The following is a 20,900-nucleotide window of genomic DNA, read 5'->3' on the forward strand; positions in this document are numbered from 1 at the left end:
CTAGCACACTTTGAATGAAACCCAATTGTCAAAGGATCGTAGATTTAAAGCTGAAAGGGACCCTAGAGGTCAATGAGTTTAACCCCCTCATTTTACAGAAAAGGAAACTGAGCCCCAGTGGTATCACTGTATATCTTAACTGTAGGCTGAAGCTGACCTGCCCCAACCCTTTGATTCTTGGTGAATTAAAAAAAAAATTCATTTACTCTAGGTGAGGCACTATGTTACGTGACTGACTGAATGTCTGTCAGTCAATAAGCACTAAACACCTACTAAGGGCCAAGCACTGTGCTATGCTCAAGAGATGTAAAGAAAAACAAAAGACAATCTCTGCTTTAAAAGAAGGGAATAAGCATTTATACAGCACCTACTGTGTGCCAGGCACTGGGCTATACACTTTTACTATATTAGTAAATATAGAGAATTTAGTAAATATAGAGAATTAGTTGATTCTCACAACAATCCTTTGAGGTAGGTGCTGTTTTTGTCATCATTTTACAGTTGAAACAACTGAGGCAAACAGGTTACATAATTTACCCAGTCACATAACTAGTAAAGGTCTGAGACTGAATTTGAACTCAGGTCTTCCTGAGTCCAGGTTCAGTGGGTCCCCTCTAGCTGCCTTATGGAGCTGACACTCTCTAGCAATTATTCCAAACCCAGTTTCTGGAGGGGTTCCTTTTCCTCTGTCCCCATGCAGTTAGGGTGTCCCCCATTAGGGATCTTGCTCTCCTTTGAGTCTAGATTGAACTATTTGTAGCTCTGATTTCAACAGTAGTGAAACTGGTTCTTTGTCATTTATTGAATCTTTGTTCAGAGGTATTTAACCGCAGCAGATGCCAAAGTTCCTTTAGTCACTTCCCGACTGTACCATTATCAGACTCTTGGCTGCATTTGCCCATTCATCTATCCAGATTGGCCTGCCAAAGAACCTCATGGCCTATTTTAAGGGTTTTTCCTGCCTCTCTATATGCATCAGGTTACCCTTTCATTTGATCAACTTTCTTGGCTCTGGTTATCTGGTGAATGATAATTACTGTTTAATATACTTCATTTTAGAGATTTCCCAATTCCAGGCTGTCATAGTTGCACGGATCCTGGGGTTCCAAGAGCTCATTTCTAATCAATCAGCGCATCCAATTTCCCTGTCCCTGCATGACCCTCTCTACCCTTGCCAAATCTGGGCTAGTTTCCAGAGGCAGGGGGAGAGGCAGGTCATAATGCTTGCTTTCCAAGCTCAAATTATATTCCAGAATCCTGGGATGTTAATGTAGAAAGAGACCCTAGAACCAACCTCATTCATTCATCCATCCATCCATCCATCCATCCACCCATCCATTCATTCATTCATTCACCCAACCAATCAGCACTGTTTAAAAAATAGACATACAAACCTTTTAAGTGTTAGATGCAGGGAGTACAAACCAAAACAATCTCTAACTCCCAAAATCTTATATTCTTCAGACATAAAGTTAGGATTGGGCTTTGCTACATTTCTGGAAGGAAAGTCTGACTTAGTCCTGCTGCTTCTTTCTGGGAATATGAAATGCTATGTTATTCTGGAATCTCAGTGACAGGCTGGGGACCTGTAAGCTTTCAGTGCTTCTAAAATGGCCTGATTCAGGGCAAAATCTGATTGTCATCTCCTCCCCAACCACTACCTCCACCACCACCACCACCACTGCTTGCATTTGGGTTTTAGCAAGAGTAGATACTGTTCCATAAGCTCTGTTCATTCAGTACAACAAAACTGTAGACTCCCTTTGGCTTAGCACTCCTGTCTTGGAACTTCTTCTGCAGGCTGAGCTAGACACTGGAACCCGAGTACTCTCTGTGTCTAGAATCTGAGCCAAACTGTTGTTGCTGTCTTTTGAACTTCCTCCTTTCTCCATAAATTGCACAGGGCCTTCCTTCTCCAGGACAAGGCCACACTCTTGTACAAGTCCACCCTCAATCTGAGACTTAGAACTGGGTGGGGGCAACAGTCTCCATTTCACACCTGTCCCCTTATAGTGCCCCTTGATGGGTCTGGGACCTCCTCTTACCCATGTTCACACCCTCTCCCTGGGTGCTGGAGTATTCCTTGGCTCCTAGCCCAACCTCATCCAGTCTGTGTCTATGCAAGGCTGGGCTAGACAAATGACCCATTATGACTTTTTATGGATTTTCCCAGCAGATTTGGTCTATTTGGGCCATTTGGAGTTTTGTGGTGGGTAGCTTGACTGTAGAGCAGCTACCTGGAGCAATGGAGTCAGATCAACAAGGGGTGGGGGGAGAGTACTTAAAGATCCCTGAACCATCTTAGCTCCCAGAAGTTCAAGTAGGTGAATTACATTTAATTTTTGAATTGATAGTCTCAGGAGCATTGATGCTGTGACCTGGGGTAGTTTGCTTTTCTTTCACTCAGTTCCATTGTATTCCCATCCTGGGCTGATATGTTTGAGAATCAACACCGTTTCAGACCATCTGAGACTTCCTCTTTGACTTTGCTATGACAGGGTCTGCATTGGTAAAGCCTGTGCACTATGAGCTCCTTCAGCCCTGTGCAACAGATCCTTCTCATCCACCTTCCAGGCTGTCCTGGGTTGGAAATCTTCCATACATACCATGAACTACACACACAGTAAGTCATATCCATCCTGATCTTATGCAATTGACTTTTTGAACCTAAATGGGGGATTTTACATTGATCCCACATGGTTATTATAGAAAAGTTGGGGAGAAAGCTGCCTCTTCATCAGATACTAAAATAAAGGAAGAAATGGTAGGGAATGAAGTCAAAAGGGAGTAGTTTTCAGATCAAGAGGAGGAGAAAAGAGGGAGTTCTTGGTGAATAGTTTCATAACTTTTAAAGTTTTAGACAAGGACTTCAACTGAGAACTTAAGGGAGAAGGTATTGTTGGGAGTTTGAGCAGAATAGAGGTATGGAATAGCCCCTGTGGACAACAGGATGGAGAATCAGTTGGGAAAAGTAAAGGGATTTCCTTTCTAAAATTAAGATTGAATAACATAAATTTGTAGTGAGCAGAACAGAGGGTTGGGATGGGAATGATGAGAGATCTGGGCCATAGCAGATATTTAAAATGTGCTATGAGTCTGGAAGACTTTAGAGAAAAGTATAAATTCAGGGTCAGTAGTCAGCAGTGAAAAGTAGCAACCAGAGAAGTTTCCCCACCATATCTGGTCTCACCTCTAGGGATGGATAAGCCTTGAGGAGTAACCAGAGTGCTATACAGCTCAGGAAGCATTTAAAGAGCCTATGAGCACCCTATAGGACTGAAGACCAACTTTGATAAAGTCAAAGATGCTCATCGCCAGGTTGGCCTCAGGATGATGGATCTTTTTGGTTGTGGTAGCTCATGTTGCTAAGACATGTGGTCTCTCTCTGTAGGTAGACTAGCCACATTGATGAAAGGACAGATCTTGGAGGTATGGAAACTGTTTGTGTGTGTGTGTGTGTGTATGTGTGTGTGTAGTTGTTTTGTTGTTCAGTAGTTTGAATTGTGTCCAACTCTTTGTGACCCTATTTGGGGTTTTCTTGGCAAAGACATTGGAATGGTTCACCATCTCCTTCTCCAGCTCATTTTACAGATGAGGAAACTGAGGCAAACAAGGTTAAATGACTTGTCCAGGGTCACACAGCTAGTAAGTGTCTGAGGATGTATTTGAACTCAGGAAGATGAGTCTTCTTGACTTCAGATCCATCATTGTAACTATCCACTGTGCCTCTTAGCTGCCCTATACATAATACATAATACATACACACTCTCTCTATACATACATGCACACATGTATTGAATGAAAGAATACTTCTGGATGTAGAGATTGGATAACAGCAACAGAAGCAGCAAACACTTATTGACTGACTGGCTATGTCATCGGCAGTGTGCCAGAGTGGCACAGTGTGACATTGGCACTGTTCTAAGCTCTGGGGATTTGAAGAAACACAAAGTAACAAAACCAAAAGAAGACCACAGTCCCAGCTCTCGAGCTCCCAATCTGATGTGGGAGACAACATGCCAACAACTATGCACATACAAATACTCAGGACTAATGAAAGGTCACAATAATGGTAATAACAATAATGGTTAATATTTCTAAAATGCCTACCATGTGCCAGGGACCATGCTAAGTACTGGACATGCAATCGCAGAGAGAAGTCACTAGCTGTGGGTATTGGTGGTAGGAGAGACCCGGAAAGACAGCCTTCAGAAAATAAGACTTTAGCTGCAACTTGAAGGAAGCCAGGAAAGTCCGGTAGCACCAGTGAAGAGGGAGGGCATTCCAGGCATGGGCAACAATCAGTACAAAGGCATAGTATCTGGAGATGGAATGTTGAGTTCAAGAAACAGCAAAAGGTCAATTGTTAGACTGTTGAGTATCTTGAAGGGGATAAAATAGAAGACTGGAAAGGTAAGGTGGCAGCTAGGTTGTAGAAGGCTTTACAAGCCAAAGAGAGGAATGATCCGTGGAGAAGATGGAACCTGAGGGGGACTTTGAAGGACGGGTCAGGATGTAGATAAAGTGGAGAAGAAAGAGGAAAGGATTGTAGATGTGGGAAACAGCATGAATGAAAGCAAGGAAGCAAGAATGAGCATAGTGGCTTTAAAGAAGCTAGCTTGTCCAGAGTAGAGGGTAAGAAGATCATAGCTCTTGGGTTTTTCCTCCTGTGATCCCCCTGAGAGCTCCTGTCATCCCATTTCTGATTCTATGTGGATGTGGCTGTTCCCTCCTATCAATCCCTGATTCATTCTTAGACCTTCTTGAGAATTGCTTGGAAAGCCACCAACAAACTGGTATGGACACTGGAATTTGCTCTGGAGAAGACATAAGGCTGAGACATGCCAAGGTTCAGTTCTTGAGGTCAGGGACTATTTGAATACCTGGGTAAGAGCTTGCCACACAGCAAGCACTTAATCAGTATTTGTAGGATTGAACTGAGCTACTTGTCCTCATGGAGCTCCCATCCGTCACTCACTGGTTTGCTCCTGTGTGAAGTTCAGTGAATTTTCCTCCCAGGGTCTAAAAAACCTTAAGACCTTCTTACAGGGTTTCAGAAGACCTTTAAAAAGGCAGCTCTGAGGCTGAACACATCACAAGCCTGAATCCTAACACAATATTTTAAACCAGTTTTAAAGATAGTTCCATTTTGAAAGAGGACGTGACTCTGATGAGTCTGATTACATCAGGATCCAGCATGGTGGGAAGGGACAGGTGAAGATAAATAAATATCGGGCAGGTATTAGAAAGAACCTTGAGTAATGAGACCTGAATTCGAATCCTGGCTCTAAGGCTTACTAGCTATGCGATATTTAACAAGTCATTAAATCTCTCAGGGCCTAAGATTTGTCTTCTATAAAATGAGGGATTTGGAAGAGATGACCCACCCCTATGGTCTCTTGTAGTTCTAGTTCTGAGATCCCATACAAGGAAAGCATCCTGGGCAGTACTGGGTGAGGTGGTGTCGTTGGATATCTCCAAGGCCAGAAAAATGCGGATAAGTGGATCCAAAGTCCAAAATGGGAAAACTTCAGAGACAGTTGCTAGCACGCCTTCTTAAATACCAAAAAGTGCAGCTCACCTAGTGTCCTAGTTTCTGACATCTGCCCTTATTCCTACAGCACCCACACTGGCCCATCTGTTCTTATAGCATCCTTCCTATAAGAGGCTGCTGAGTTTATATGGAACAGAGTTTAAACTGCTCAGTGTAAGAGAGGTATGAAAACCATCAGCTTTTTGGAAGGTCACAGCCAGGAGGTTATTAGGTTTGGGGCATTGCCACTGCCCTGTCCTAAAAGTCCCCATCAACTTCTTTTTCTCTTTGTCACTCTGGTGAGGCGACTCCATAATACACCACGAAATTCCAGTCATAATAAGTCATAACTCAAGCACCTGTCTGAAAATGTCATCTGCTTTCTCTTGACTATTTCTGTTACGTATTAGGAAAGGATGTGGAGCTAGAGGGGCGGCTATTTAAAGATCATAGGATTCAGAGTTGGAAGGAACTGTAGAAGTGAGCTTGTTCGACTCTCATTTTACAAAGAGGATAATTCAAGCCCAGACAGGGGGAGTGAGAGGTCGGATGGAGTAGGGAAGGAGTTCCAGACTCCAAGTTTGGATTTGGGCTCTGCCACTCTAGGAGGCAAATGCTCTTGGATAAGCTTCTTCCTTACTCAGAGCCTCAGTTTCCTCATCTATAAAATAGGGTCGATACTTGTACTATTTTGAAGTTGTTATGAGGAAAGCCCTTTGTAAACTATAAAATCATATGTAAAAGTAAGCTATTACACTATACTATATTTTTTAGCTCAGGACCCCTTTATATTCTTAAAAATGATCAAGGACCCACACCCAAAGATATTTTGTTTACATGTATTATATCTATCAATATTTACTATATTAAAATGAAAACTTCTTAGTATTATAATGACAATAAACCTCATAGATGCACTTAAAGGTTCTTGGGGACCCTCAGTGCTCCCCAGACCACACTTTGAGAAATGCTGCCATATGCTACATTAAACTTCAAATCAATATCCAACCAAACAGTGAAATCTTTGCTATTAAAAAAAAAAAAGATAACATGATGAGGTAGCTTTTACAACTATGGCTAGGAGAGAATTCTTAGCCAACAAAAGTGGAAAGGGGCATTATGAAATTTAAAATGAATAATTTTGATTACATGGAAGTGAAAAACTTTTTCTTAAAGTCAATGCACCTAGGATAAGAAGAAAAGTTACAGATTTGGAAAAATTTTGATATCAAATATCTTTGCTAAGGATCTGGTATCTAAGACATATATGGAACTAGTATGAATAATAAACGAAATCAAGAGCTTGATTCAGAAAGTTTGTCACTGTAAGTAAGTAAAAGGTATCTCACTGAGGCAAACCTGATCTAACCAAAGAAGGCTTGTCAAACAAGGGAAGCTAGACCTCTCCCACTTCCTAGAAGCAATAAACTTCAGAACAAAGGCTCTGAGAGTCAAAGAAAAAAGGCTTCTGCCAATCCTAGAATGACAGTTACTGCTCTTGCTTCAAAGAACATTGCAACACCCCAGCTTAAAAGAGTTCTGTAAGACACAGCTGAGTCAGAAATAGGAGGTAGTGGATACTGTTAACCATTGAGAGCACAGAGAATCCAGTAGATTGATCCATACCACAAAGATACCATGCCTTGAGAAGACGCCAGAAGCCAAAAGATCGGACAAACCCAACCTGAGCAGTAGCAGCCCAGTGGTTAGGCAAGCTGCCCCCTCACTGTCTAGAAGTAGTGACCCTAGTGGCAGAGGGATTGCCTGGTCCAGACCACTGGCAACAGAGCTTGGTGAGTTTTCAGATCAACATTTGAGTTACCTGTTTGGCCAATTCAGCAGCAGATCAGGCTAAGATACCACAAGTTCAGTTGAGTTTCCCATTCAGTACTATGTATGTGTGTATGTATGTGGTTATGTGTGTGTGTGCATATATGTATGCATGTATGTATATTCCCAGAGTAGTCCCTATGTATATAGATATATATAGATATAGATAAATATCTATAGATATATAGATAGATCTATCTATATATCTATAGATGTATCTATCTATATCTATAGATCTATCTATATCTAAAGATCTATCTATTTATACCTAAATCTATAAGAGATGTTAGGTAAATAACTCTTTACATTACAAGATTTTTAGGGTTGAAAGGGACCTTAGAGCTTATCCAGTAGAACGAAACAGGGACTATTTTGTTTTTGTCTTTGTATCTCCAGGGTCTGGCACAGTGCCTGGCACATAGTGAGTATCTCATAAAGATTTATTGGATTGAATTGATTTCAATTGTCAAGTCCAGTCCCCTCATTTTATAGATGAGCAAGCTTAAGCCAAGAGATGGGGAAGTGATTTGCCCAAGGTCACACAGTAAGTCAGTGGCAGAGAGATTGTAAGCTCCTTGAGGATAGGAACCGTCTTTTTGCCTCTTTTTGTATCCTCAGCACTTAGCATAGTGCCTGGAGCATAGTGGTTATTGTCCTTCATTCTGGAAGAGGACCAAAGTGATATCACTATGTTGGGGTCACAGTACATTGTGTCCATCTGTGCCCGATCAGACTAACATGGACTTGGAAGGCTCTATAGTCCATATGAACATTTGGAGTGGAGATGGCTCTAAATTTGCTCATCTCACATATCTTTTGAGCTACGTCAATTTCTACTTCACTTATAGAGTACAGAGCCTTCTTTGATGCAGACACACCATGCTTGGCGGTCCTGTGCCATTGTCTTCCATGTCACATAATCGATTCAAGAATTCTTCAGAAAGACCTTGAGAGTGTTCTTGTATCACTTCTTCTGACCACCATGTGAATGCTTGCCTAGCGTGAGTTCTCCATAAAATAGTCTTTTAGGCAAACCTACATTTGGCATTCAAACAACACGTCTAGACCATCAGAGCTATGCTTTCAGTACTAGAATACTGAGATCCTTTCTCAGATTGACTGACAAGCATTCAAACTGGAATATAATAGGCACTTATTGAATACTGATTGATCTATTGATTAACTGGATTCAAACCCACATCCTTTGAAGCTAAATCCAGGGCTCTTTCGATAGCACAGAAAGAAGTTTCACATCTTAGTAAAGAGTTATTTCCTATCAGAGCACTGTGTCCCAGGAAAATCATGCCACAGTTGAGAGTAATCCTTTAAATATGAGATGTTTGGGGGGGGGGGGGGTAGTAAAAGCTATCTCTGCCTTGATTTTTCTTTGTTCTCAGATATGGATGGCCAGTTGGGTGTAAATCTTACATATATTTTTGCCCACATGAATGTGACATCTCAAAAGAGATTGGTGCATAGCTAAAGTCATATTTTGACCTTGAACTCCAATGGAAATTTCCCACAATCCCTAATTGTAGTTCCTGGTCAGTGGAGCCTCCTGAGAGATTCTCCTGTATAGGGTCTTTGGCCAGTAACTGAAAGACATGAAGTCATTGTGGGGAGTGGGGACAGGGGTGGGTATGTGGAAGAAGCAGCTCAATGATTAAAGACAATTTACCATGATTTTCAAAAGACTTGGACTGCAATTAATTGTATTTTTGTTCATTTGTTTGGAGGGGGGACAGCAGGAAATTAGGGTTAGGTGACTTGCCCAAGGTCACATAGCTAGTAAGTGTGTCAACTGTCTGAGGATGGATTTGAACTCAGGTCCTCCTGACTCCAGGACCAGTTCTCTACTCACTGCACCACCTAGCCTCCCCTAACTGTATTTTTAAAATGAATTGTGTTTGTTTTTGTTTATTGGGATAAGTAATTTAATTTATAATGTTTGCAAGAGAAAATACTTCTTTCTGTAAGTGGCTCTCTGTGTGTGTATTAATATATCTATGTGTGGGTGTGTATGTGTGTTTAGATATTCATATACATATATTTAGATAAGTAAATAGATGAATATATGGAAAGGAGAAAAGGGGAGAGAGGGAGGAAGCTAAGAAAGAGGGGAAAAGGAGAGAGAGGAAAGAGAGAGAGAAGAAAGAAAGAGAGTGAGGGGCAGAGAGAGATAGGTAGAGACAGGTAGATATAAAGAAAAAGACAGATAGAGAGATAGGCAGATAGAAATAGGAAGAGATAGATAGATAAATAGATGGATGGATGGATAGATAGATAGTCTATCTACAGAGGAGAGAAGAGGGGAGAGAGGGAGGAAGCTAGAAAAGAGGGGAGAGGAAAGGGACAGAGAGAGAGTGGGAGAGGGAGAAGGAGAGAGAGAGAGTGGGAGAGGGAGAAGGAGAGAGAGAGAGAGAGAGAGAGAGAGAGAGAGAGAGAGAGAGAGAGAGAGAGAGAAGAAGGCAGGTAAAGTCAAGAGCTCTGGAGGTTAGCAGTGCCCCCCAGACCAGTAATCCTCCTTTCTACCCAAACCCCTTAGTCATCTTCTAGGGGAGCAACCCTTGTGATAATGCAATCTATCAGATGATGAGAAAAGGAAGTTCTTGATTCCAAAGTCTTTGATTCTGTCAAATGCTTCAACTCTAAAAACGGACATGGTTTCATTGATGAGAATAACATTGAAAATGATACATTAGCAACTTTCTGGTTGCATCACCCTAAGGAATGAGTCTTTCCATCTACCTTGCAGCTTAACCCTCCTCTATGTGTTATCTCTCCCTATTAAAACATGAGTCTCTTGAGAGCAAACAGTACCTTTTCTATATTGTCAATGGCATTTAGCAGAGTGCTTTAATGAATGCATACACACACACACATATTGTTGTTCATCCTTCATTCTCCACCCACAATTCATGTGTACCCAGACATATCTATGCAGATATAGATAGTTGAACAGGACCTGTGATTTCATCAGTGCAGGGAGATCCCCAGAGGACTCTCATCTACCACTACAGGTCTGCACCTTCTCTACAATTTATAATCTTGGCAAGTTGCCTGAAAGGTTAAGTGATTTACTTGTAGGCACACAATTGGTACATACCAGAATCAAAATTGGAACCTAGGTCCTCTTGAAACCAAATTCAGCTCTCTATCCATTATACTATGATGACTTTCACACACACACACTCACACACACACACTCACACACACACACGCACTATTATTCTGGCTTTATAATTAATTAGTAAGGCACCATGTGTTTCCCTGAGAGATCGAGACCCTCTATCACAAAAGCACAGGATTTTCTACCACCTCCTTTTACATTATGGATGGATGGGATTATTTGGACTTCTGGGAGGTAGGGAAGTAGGATTTTCAGCTAGTTTCCATGGAAACAAATGTGTATAAAGCCCACCGATGCCTTGAGCAGGTGGGGACTGGGGAGGTACAGGAAGGGAGACTGAAAACAGTTGTGTTTATTAAGCAGTCAACCCTCTAAAGAATAACAGTGGCTCATGTCTATAGGAGCAACTCTGCCCCTCACTATCTTCAGACTTCATGGAGTCAGAGATCTTGGCATCCAACTCTAACACTCAAGGGATTTTCGAAGCAAACTAATGCAAACTGCTCATTTTGCAAATGAGAACACTAAGGCCCATGGAGGCTACATGACTTGCCCAAAGTCACAACATGAAGTGAGCATCAAAGGTGAACCCAGATCCACCAACTCTAGAGTGAATTGTCTTTCCCCTTCACCATGCTGACTTTAATGATAAAAATGTTCTTAGACAACATTTCTGCCATCAACTAGAGGCTAGGCAGTGCTAGACTTGGCACAGAGCACCAGACTTGGAGTCAGGAAGACCTGAGTTCAGATTTCACCTCAGACACTTATGAGCTGTGTGCCTCTGGGCAAATCACTTAACCTGTTTGCCTCAGTTTCTGCATCTGTAAAATGGGGATCATAATAGCACCTGCCTCCCAGTGTTATTGTGAGGATCAAATGAGGTATTTGTAAGCACTTAACAGAAATGTCCAGAGCATGATACACACTACTATTGTTGCTATTATGAAGCTACCAGGTACCAAGCATTTTGCTAAGTGCTAGGGAGACAAAGAAAGACAGACACGCAGTTCCTGACCTCGAGGAACTCATAAAGTGAAAAACAATTTTAAACAACTATGTACATAGAAGATAAACAGATAGAAAGATGGGTGGATGGATGGATGGATGGGTGGGTGGATGGATGGATGGGTGGATGGATGGATGGATGGATGGATGGGTGGATGGATGGATGGATGGGTGGGTGGGTGGATATATAGGTAGGTGATAGAAGATAGATGGATAAATAGGTAGATGACAGATTGAAAGATAGATAGAAGATAGATAAATAGATGGATGGATAGATAGGTAGGTGATAGATAAATTGACGGATGAATGGATAGGTAGATGATAGATAGATTGATAGATGATTCGTAGATAGATGGATGGATAGATAGGTAGATGATGGATGGATGGATGGATGAATGGATGGATAGATAGATAAGTTGATGATAGATAGATGATAGGTAGATGACAGATTGATGGATGGATAGATGGATAGATAGATAGATAGATAGATAGATAGATAGATAGATAGATAGATAGATAGATAGATAGATAGATAGATATGAAGGGGAAGGTCATGTCAAAGGGAAGGAACTAGCAGTATGATACGGTATGTGTTAGGGAGAGATTGAGAAAGGGTGAGATTTGCAGAAGACAAGCTGTGAGCTGAGTCTTGAAGGAAACTAGGAAGTCTGGAGGTAGAGGAGGGAAGGAACAACATAGCCCACATGAGGGACAGCCAAAGCAAAGGGACAGAGAAGACAGATTGGGTGATTGTGCAAGAAACAGCAAAAAGGCCAGTGTCATCGAAGGTAAGTAAAATGTAAGACCAGAAAAGTCAGAGAAGAGCCAGGTTATGAGAGGCTTTACAAGCCAAACAGAGTCAGTAGACCTGGGTTCAAAAATAGCCTTAAACATTTACTACTTGAACAAATAACTTTTCCTCTCTGCACCTCAGATTCCCCCTCCATAGAATAAGGGAAATGGAGTCCCTGAGGTCTCTTCCAGCTCTAAATCTACTGTCTTATTATCCTATGATTATAAGGAGCAGGGCTGGCATTTGAACCCAGATTCTCCAGTGTCTTTTGTTTAATTGATCTTCATCACAGCCTTGTAAGATAGGTTGTTGTTAAGGCTGCTGTTCAGTTGTTTCCAGTAGTGTCTGACTATTCATGACCCCATTTGGGTTTGGATTGGTTTTGTTCTGGCAGAGATACTAGATGTTTCCTTCTCTGGCTCATTTTATACATGAGGAAACTGAAGCAAACAACAGGTTTAAGTGACTTGCCTAGGGTCACAAGTGTCTGAGGCTAGATTTGAACTCAGAAAGATGAGTCTTCCTGACTCCAGGCTTGGCACTCTAACCACTGTGCCATCTAGCTGCCTATGAGATACTACTATCCCCATTTTATAAGTACTCAGGTACTGCTTCTGGAGCTGAACAGCCTGACCAAGGTCAACAGGGTCTCTTGGGGATCTTGTCTGTCCCTGTCCTATTCACCCAGACCCCGCCAAGATGTCTCCTCCTGCAGATTGTCCTCTGTCACTTTTTTTTAAAAACACATAGGAAACTGCAGGCATTTCAAGACTTCGCCAAGTCTCCAATGAATGATTAAGCAAGCTGACCCAAGTAATGATATGACAGAGAGGACTAGCAGCCCTGAGGGGAGGGGAGTGAGGGAACTAAAAGCAGATGTTTGGAGATGTCACCGAATACAATGGAAAAATTCTATTTCAGTCAATTTGCTGTAGATCTTTTGGTCCCAACACACTTCAGGATAGAGACCTCAGTCTTGGGATGTCAAAAAACTTTCTTTTTGGTTCTAGGCTGCCCACCCAGGCTGCATACATCTCAAAGCCCTTGGGACTGTTGCACTTAATACTTTTCCTAGAGATTTCACTGGTAGCTGGGTGATTTAGTGGTTAGAGCACCAGCCTGGAGTCAGGAAGATTTATCTTCCTGAGTTCAAATCTGGCCTCAGACACTTGTGACCCTGGGCAAGTCCCTTAACACTGTTTGCCTCAGGTCCTCATTTATAAACTGAGCTGGAGAAGCGAAATGGTAAACCACTCCAAGAAAACCCCAAATGGGGTCACAAAGAGTCAGACACAACTGGACAGCAACAAAGTGATGATTTAGAGGGAGCTTAGAGGTCTAACCCTTCCCTTCACAGAAGAGGAAACAGTCTCAGAGGAAAGACAGACCCAGAGAATCAGATTTAGAGCTGGAGAGGATCTTGGAGGGTGTCTCATTTGCCACCACCCCCCATCTTATAGATAAAGAGTTGAGGAGACTTAGGTTCATAGGTTGATAGAATGAGATTTGGAAGGAGCTTATTGTCTATCCCAAATTCTTCATTTTATGGATGTGGAAACCAAGGCATGGAAAAGCGAGATGATTTAGAAACAGCTTAGAAAATAATAGAAGCTGTATATAAATCCTGGACCCCTGTCTTTACGTGTAGTGTTCTTCCTTCATTTGACCGTCCTGGAAAACTTGGGAGATAGGTTGGAATGGTCTTTTTATCCTTACTTAACAGGTAATGATACTGAACATGGATCTGGAGAGATGCTGAAGCTCATATACTTGTTTGGCTAACTTTGTTCTGTTACCCTCTCTGGGCCTCAGTCTTCAAACCTGTAAAATGAAGTGGGTTGGGCTATATGATCTCTAAAACATTTTCATACTCTCAATCTATGATCCTGGAATCCTGAGTCACTTCTGCTCTCTAGCCTTAGTGTCCTTCTATGAGGGTGATGAAAACTAGAGGATCCTTACATAACCTATCAGCTCTGAATATATGATCCTATCATTTTAAGGTGCTTCACTTATCTAGGTCTGTTTTTGCATCTGAGAAATGGGTAGAAGGATTAGCCTAGATTGTTTTCTCATTCTAAATTCTTTGATAACTTGAACTCTTATCAGCCTCTCTGACTTGGCTCTAAATGTGGGTGGACTAAGAGAAGGGGTTGGGAAATGCCAGCAGATGACCTGTGCAGACTTTGGAAAGGGTTGCATAAGTCCCAAGGGCTGATTGTTCATGGTGCTCACTTCTCCTTTCCAAACTTGTGTGGGAGAATTAATGCAGAAGCTCTGGGTGCCTTACACTACCAAGCTTCCCTATCTAATTTCCTCTTATTCCATGTGACCCAATATTCATGACTTTTCAGGCCCCTCTTTCCTTGATTATTGCAATAACCTTCTGGTCAGTCTTCCCACTTCAAGGCTCTCCCCAATCCATCCTCCATTCAGCTGCCAAAGTGATCTTCCTGAAGCAAAGCAGGACTGATTGTTACCTATTATCTCCAGGATCAAACATAACATGCTCCATTTGCCTTTGAAAGGCCCTGCACAACCTGATCCCTTCCTCCCTTTTCCATCTTCTTACACTTTCCTCTCCTCTGCGTTCTACCACACGACACTCTATCCACCAACTCTGTGCCTTTCTGTGGCTATCCCCCATGCCTGGAATGCCCTCCCTCCTTGGCTCTGCCTCCCAGTATCCTTTTAGACTCAACACAAATCTTATCTTCTGCCCTAAACTCTTCCCCATTTCTCTCACTCTCAGTGCCTTCCTTCTAGGACTACCTCCCATGGATGCTGCATCTCTCATATAGCCACATAGGTCTTTTCAAATTGTATCCCTCATTACAACAGAAGCTCTTTGAAAGCAGGGACTTATTTCTTTTTTTTTTTTTACTTTCCTGGAATCCCCAGCGTTTAGCAGGTGAGGTTTCAATCCTGGCTCTTCTGTTATGTGTAAAATGAAGGCACTGGTCTAGCTAGCCACTCAGAGTCCCTCAAGGTCCTATGACCTGTGTCAGAAGGTCTTCAATGTGTGGGTAGCAGAGATGGTGGCTGTCTTCCTAGTGGATGACAGAAACCAACCAAAATCAATGGCGCCTCTGAGGACAGAGAGGGAGTTTCACCTTAGCGTGTGAGCTGGGTCAGATAATATAACTAATGTAGCGCATCAGAACAAATTTGCATTTCAAAAGATGAGAAATATCTTTATTCAGCAATGCTCTGATTATTAACCATAAAAGGAGGGGGACTGAACCTGTAATATTTATGAGAAGACAGACCAAAATCTCTCAGGATGAGATGGGACCTGGGGTCCCCGAGGTAGTAGACACCAGAGGTGGAATCTGAACCCGGGTCTTGTGACTTTAAAATCAATGCTCTTTTCAGGGGATAGAGCATTGGGCCTGGAATTAAGGGGACCTGAGTTCAAATTGATCTTCAGAAAAATATTAGATCTGTGACCCTGGGCAAGTGACTTGACCTCCTCCTACCTCAGTTTTCTCAACTGTGAAATGGGGATAATAATAACACCTAACTCCAAGAGCTGTTGTGAGGATCAAATGAGATAACATTTGTAAAAGCACTTAGCACAGTGCCTGGCACACAGTAGGCACATCATCATCATCATCATCATCACTGCCATATTGCTTCCCTCAGCACATATTCATGTATTTCTGTAGTTAATTTTTTGAGTCTAAATCCAAAGCTTTATATATATTCTTAATTCAATGGTCTCATTAGCTTCATCCCACCATTCTAACCCATGGAAATCTTTTTTTTGGAGGGGGGTCCTCATTCTGTGTTAGCTTCCTGCCTTTCTATCTTTCTCTCCCCCTGACCTCCTTTCTTGACTCTATCCTTAATATGAAAATCAAGCATATTATATTTGTTGCTTGTACCATTTATTAAAATGTACATTTCTTATCCCTAATCTGGAAAACAGGTTAGCTGAATGTTTTAGACTTTGCTCTGTAAAAAAAACCGATAAATTAATCAAATGGCTTTTAAAATTTACTTTTTCTTATTTAGGAGGCAACCAGCTAGAGAACTGGACTTGAAGTCAGGAAGGTCTGAGTTCAAATTTGATCTCAGATACTAGCTGTGTGACCCTAGACTAGTCACTTCACTTCTGTCTGCCTCAGTTTCCTCAGTTATAAAATGGGAGTAGTAATAATACCTCCCTCCCAGGGTTGATGTGAGGACCAAATGAGATTATATTTGTAAAGCACTTAGAATACACTAGGCACTTAAGAAACCCTTCCTTCCATAGGGCCGGTTTTCTTTCTTTCCCAGTATTCCTTGATAAGATTAAAAAGTTGTCCCCCCTTCCATCCCCAGCTTGATGACATTCAGAATTTCAGATGATATCCAACCTTTCCAGTTGAATCAACTCATTATGAGAAGCAACTTCCTTCAAGAGAAAGGGCAGAAAAGAGGAGCCAATCCAAGTATCGGCTCCTTGGCCACTGAACTGCGCTTACTCAAGAACATTTGATGACTAAAGTGTACATGAAGCAAAGACACATGGATTGAATTTGTACTGAAGTACATCCAGGCTTCAGAAGGAAGGAGGAAATCTGCAACCTGAGCTGCCATCCCCCTATCGTTGTGTTTGTCCTTTGTTCTTGAAGAGGATCATGATATCAAGGTGATGACATGATTTACAGTTGACTTTGATTTGAGTGAGAGAGGGCTGTGTAGGGTCACCAACCTCACTTTCTCCTCCAGGGCCATCTGGGCCCAGTGGCCATATATTCACCAGGATGACTGGAGATGGCCCAGGATGCATTGGGAGACACTGGCCCTTTTAGGCTAAGGTCTTATCAGATTCTGACTTTGAATGAGATACATCCATTCAATAAACAGGCTTCTTTAAGTAGTTACTCAAGGGATGGTCCCTTTAATAAAAATAAATCAAACTGGCAGGGGAAGACCCTCAGGATTCCTGGGTAAAAGAGAAACAGTCACTATTTATTATTCCCCAGGCCATCTGGAAGGGTGATGGTCTCCACACCGCTCAACAAATTGACAAGTACAATCCAGAATTTCAACTTTAAGAAGTCCTGATTTGGAACGAAGGGAGTGAGGGCTGGAGAGGAGGAAGTCCAGCCCCTAGTCCTTGACCAGACACTCACATGGCTCAGGAAAAAACAAACCCTTTTGGGTAAAGATTTGACCATCTATTAAATGGGTACATCTCAACAAAATCACAGAACTTAAGTTGGGGTCTGTGAAAACAATCTGAGCTACTTAGGGGAGAAATAGTGCACCAAACTAAGAGGTCATTAGTGTTGTTATTAGAAATAAGACTAAGATAACTAGGTAGCCAAATACATGGCATGGGGGGAGTTGAGGAAATATTTGAGGAAATATTTATTAAATATTGAGGAAATATTTATTAAGTGCCTACTGTGTGCTAGGTACTGCACTAAGTGCTTTACAAATATCTCATTTGATCCTCACATCAACCTAGGGAGGAAGTAGAAGGGAAGGGAAAGGAAACAAACATTTATTAGATGCCTACTGTGTGCTAGGCACTCTACTGAGGTCTTTAAAATTTGATTTCATTTGATCTTCACAACAGCCCTATGAGAGAGATGCTATTATTATCTCCATTTTACAAATGAGGAAACTGAGACAGACAGAAGTTAAATGACTTGCCCAGGGTCCCACAGCTAATATGTGTTTGTATCTGGATTTTAAATTCAGGCCTCCTGACTAGACTCTAGCTCTGAATTCACTGTGTCGGCAGGTGCCTTGGACCTGAGACAGAATCTTCAGAAACAAACATACTTGTGCTATGTCACAGAACCTGTGAGAATTGACTAAGAGGATATTCAAAGTGACTTACAGACCTTGAAGTGCCATGCAGTTATGGGCGCTGATCATCACGTCATCATTCCAATATTGGAAACTTCTTCCTTACAGCTTTTCTCATCAGTTACTCCATCAAAATCACAACCCTCCGAATTATGTGGACACAGAAAAGAGCTAAGTAGCTCTTTCCTGCTCCTTGTCCCATATAGTCCTCCATATGATAAACCTTCATATAAAGGCAACTCTCAGACAGTGGGGCAGCTAGGTGGTGCAGTGGTTAGAGCACTGGAATTGGAGTCAAGATAGACCTGAGTTCACATCTGGCCTCAGACACTTATAGAGAAGCCATCTAACTTCTGTCTGCCTCAGTTTCCTCAACTGTAAAAAAGGGGCTAATAATAATAGCCCCTACCTCCCAGCTGTGGGAACCAACTGAAATCATATTTGTAAAATGCTTTGCAAACCTTACGGTACAGTATCATTGACAGCTGTTATTATTATGAATTATTCGTGCTAATGGAGAGGGAAATTATATGGATAATTTTTCAATGGTATTTCATTAGAACGTGGTAATAAAAATAGATTCTGTCATGTTCACCTACTCACTACACACACACACACACACACACACACACATACATACACACACACATACACACATACACACACATACGCACATACACACACATACACACATACATACAGACACACGCATATACACACAGACACACACAGAGACACAGACACACACACATACACCATCTTGGTGGCTTAGCCCACAACGTAAGCGGGCAGTGGTAGATAGAAGGCTCTGATTCACTTGTTGACCTTTATCAGCAAACTACCACAAGGTCAGTAGCAGTGGTTATGAACTTCTGGTTCAAAGAGCAAGACTTTTCCCACGGGTCTGGTTAACTCAGAGAGAAATCAGCATGCTTCCTCATTTAAATCTCTTCTTGTGAAGAAGAATGGAACTCTTTTCTAAAGATCAGCAAATATGTAATATTAATATCATTTAATATTTAATCAATAATTTTAAATTAATAATTTAATAATTAATATTTACATTAAATTTAACAGATTGAATTATTTAATCATGCATTATTTGATAAATTAAGTTTTGCACATAAGTTCTGAGCGTCCCAGCAGTCTTTGCACAATTTTAAACTTTTATCATTTAAATAGCTTTAATATCTTAAAATTATATGAAGTCTGCTGAGATACCCTGAGTAGATTATATTTTTCTGGTTAAATTTTGGAAGTAAATTTTAAATAAACATATAGATATGACTAAGTACTTTCCTCCTGAATATCTAACTAAAAAAAATTAATGCTTATTAAAATCTGGTTTTTCTCTGGCTCAAGTTGACTTCCTTAGTATTTATATTAAGCACTTAGTTCTCTCTCTTAGTCTCTCTCTGTCTCTCTGTGTCTGTCTTATTTCTCTGTCTCTCTGTCTCTGTCTCTCTGTATTTCTCTCTGTCTCTCTCTGTCTCTCTGTCTCTCTCTCTCTTGGTCTCGGTCTTTATCCCTCTCTATCTCTGTCTCTGCTTCTCTGTCTGTCTCTCTGTCTCTCACTCTCTCTCTGTCGATGGGCAAGACTGTTCTAATAACCTTTAGTTAGAATCTCAATCAACTTCTCCTTAACTTTCACATCATTTCTAGATCTTCTCTCTAGGAACAACCAGAATAAATCTAAGTACAGGTATGTGGTCCTAGCCCACTCCACTCTAACACAAAAAACTTGGACTTCTCCACTGAATCAATCAAAGAATCACCTCCAACTCAAATTGATGTAATTAATATAATGCTCCACCCCCTGCTGCCTTTACCAAGTGAAAAGGACTCTTTGATTGAGTTATAGAATCTATCAATCACAAATATAAATAAGTGTAACCAATTCATAGCCACCTCTGTTGAATCATTGAATCAATGGCATAAAACAGGTATGGAAAAAAATATCCTTAGTTAATTTAGAAGGAACGAAGTCGTTAGATGAATGAGATGTTGTTACACACAGGAAATATATGTCAGGCACGGTTGAAGATGACTGGGGGCACTTTGGAGGAAATACCAAGCCACTTGGGGTTCTAGGATTCCAGGAACAGGTTAGCCTAGTCATGGAGAAGTTCCAGTAAGCCTTCGAGAGGAAATCATGTGAGGGCAAGAAGAAAAGAGAGAGTCTCTTTCTCTCCCCTACCCCTCCGTAACCTCATCCTCCTGTCCTTCTGACCAGAGGGAGACCCTGAAAATTTCAAAAGGTCAGAACATTTGAACTTCCCATCGGCAATTCTGAAATGTCTCTGAACGTCCCTGAAATGCTGACATGATCTGTATCAGGAAGCAAGGGCAAAGAAGATACCCCAAGGAATAACAACTTCAAGATTCCATAAAGACCTGACCCTCAGAACCCGACAAAGAGTTGCATCTCAGGGGAATTTCATGAGGATTCCAGGAAGGGGAAACAAACTGCATCCATCCAGGAACTATGAATTATCCCTTTGCCACATACTTGAGCCTACTCTCCCCTTGACTCTGAAAGTACTCATGAGAGAGTTTCCTCAGTTTGGGGGAGAAATTATTGTTGTACTTTGTCCCTTGCAAAACCCTCTCTGTAAATGTCTTTTTGTAAAAGCTAACTGATAATAATGAGCCAATTTATATTGGGGATATGTTAACTGGTGAGATGATATTGGGTAACGCACTGAACAGGAACTTCAATCAATCAATCCATCAAGAAATAGTTTTTAAGTATTTATTGTGCACCCAGTCACTGAGCTAAGTACCAGGGATACAAAAAG

This window comes from Notamacropus eugenii, chromosome 3 (assembly GCF_028372415.1).
Source record: "Notamacropus eugenii isolate mMacEug1 chromosome 3, mMacEug1.pri_v2, whole genome shotgun sequence".
NCBI classification, from domain to species: Eukaryota; Metazoa; Chordata; class Mammalia; order Diprotodontia; family Macropodidae; genus Notamacropus; species Notamacropus eugenii.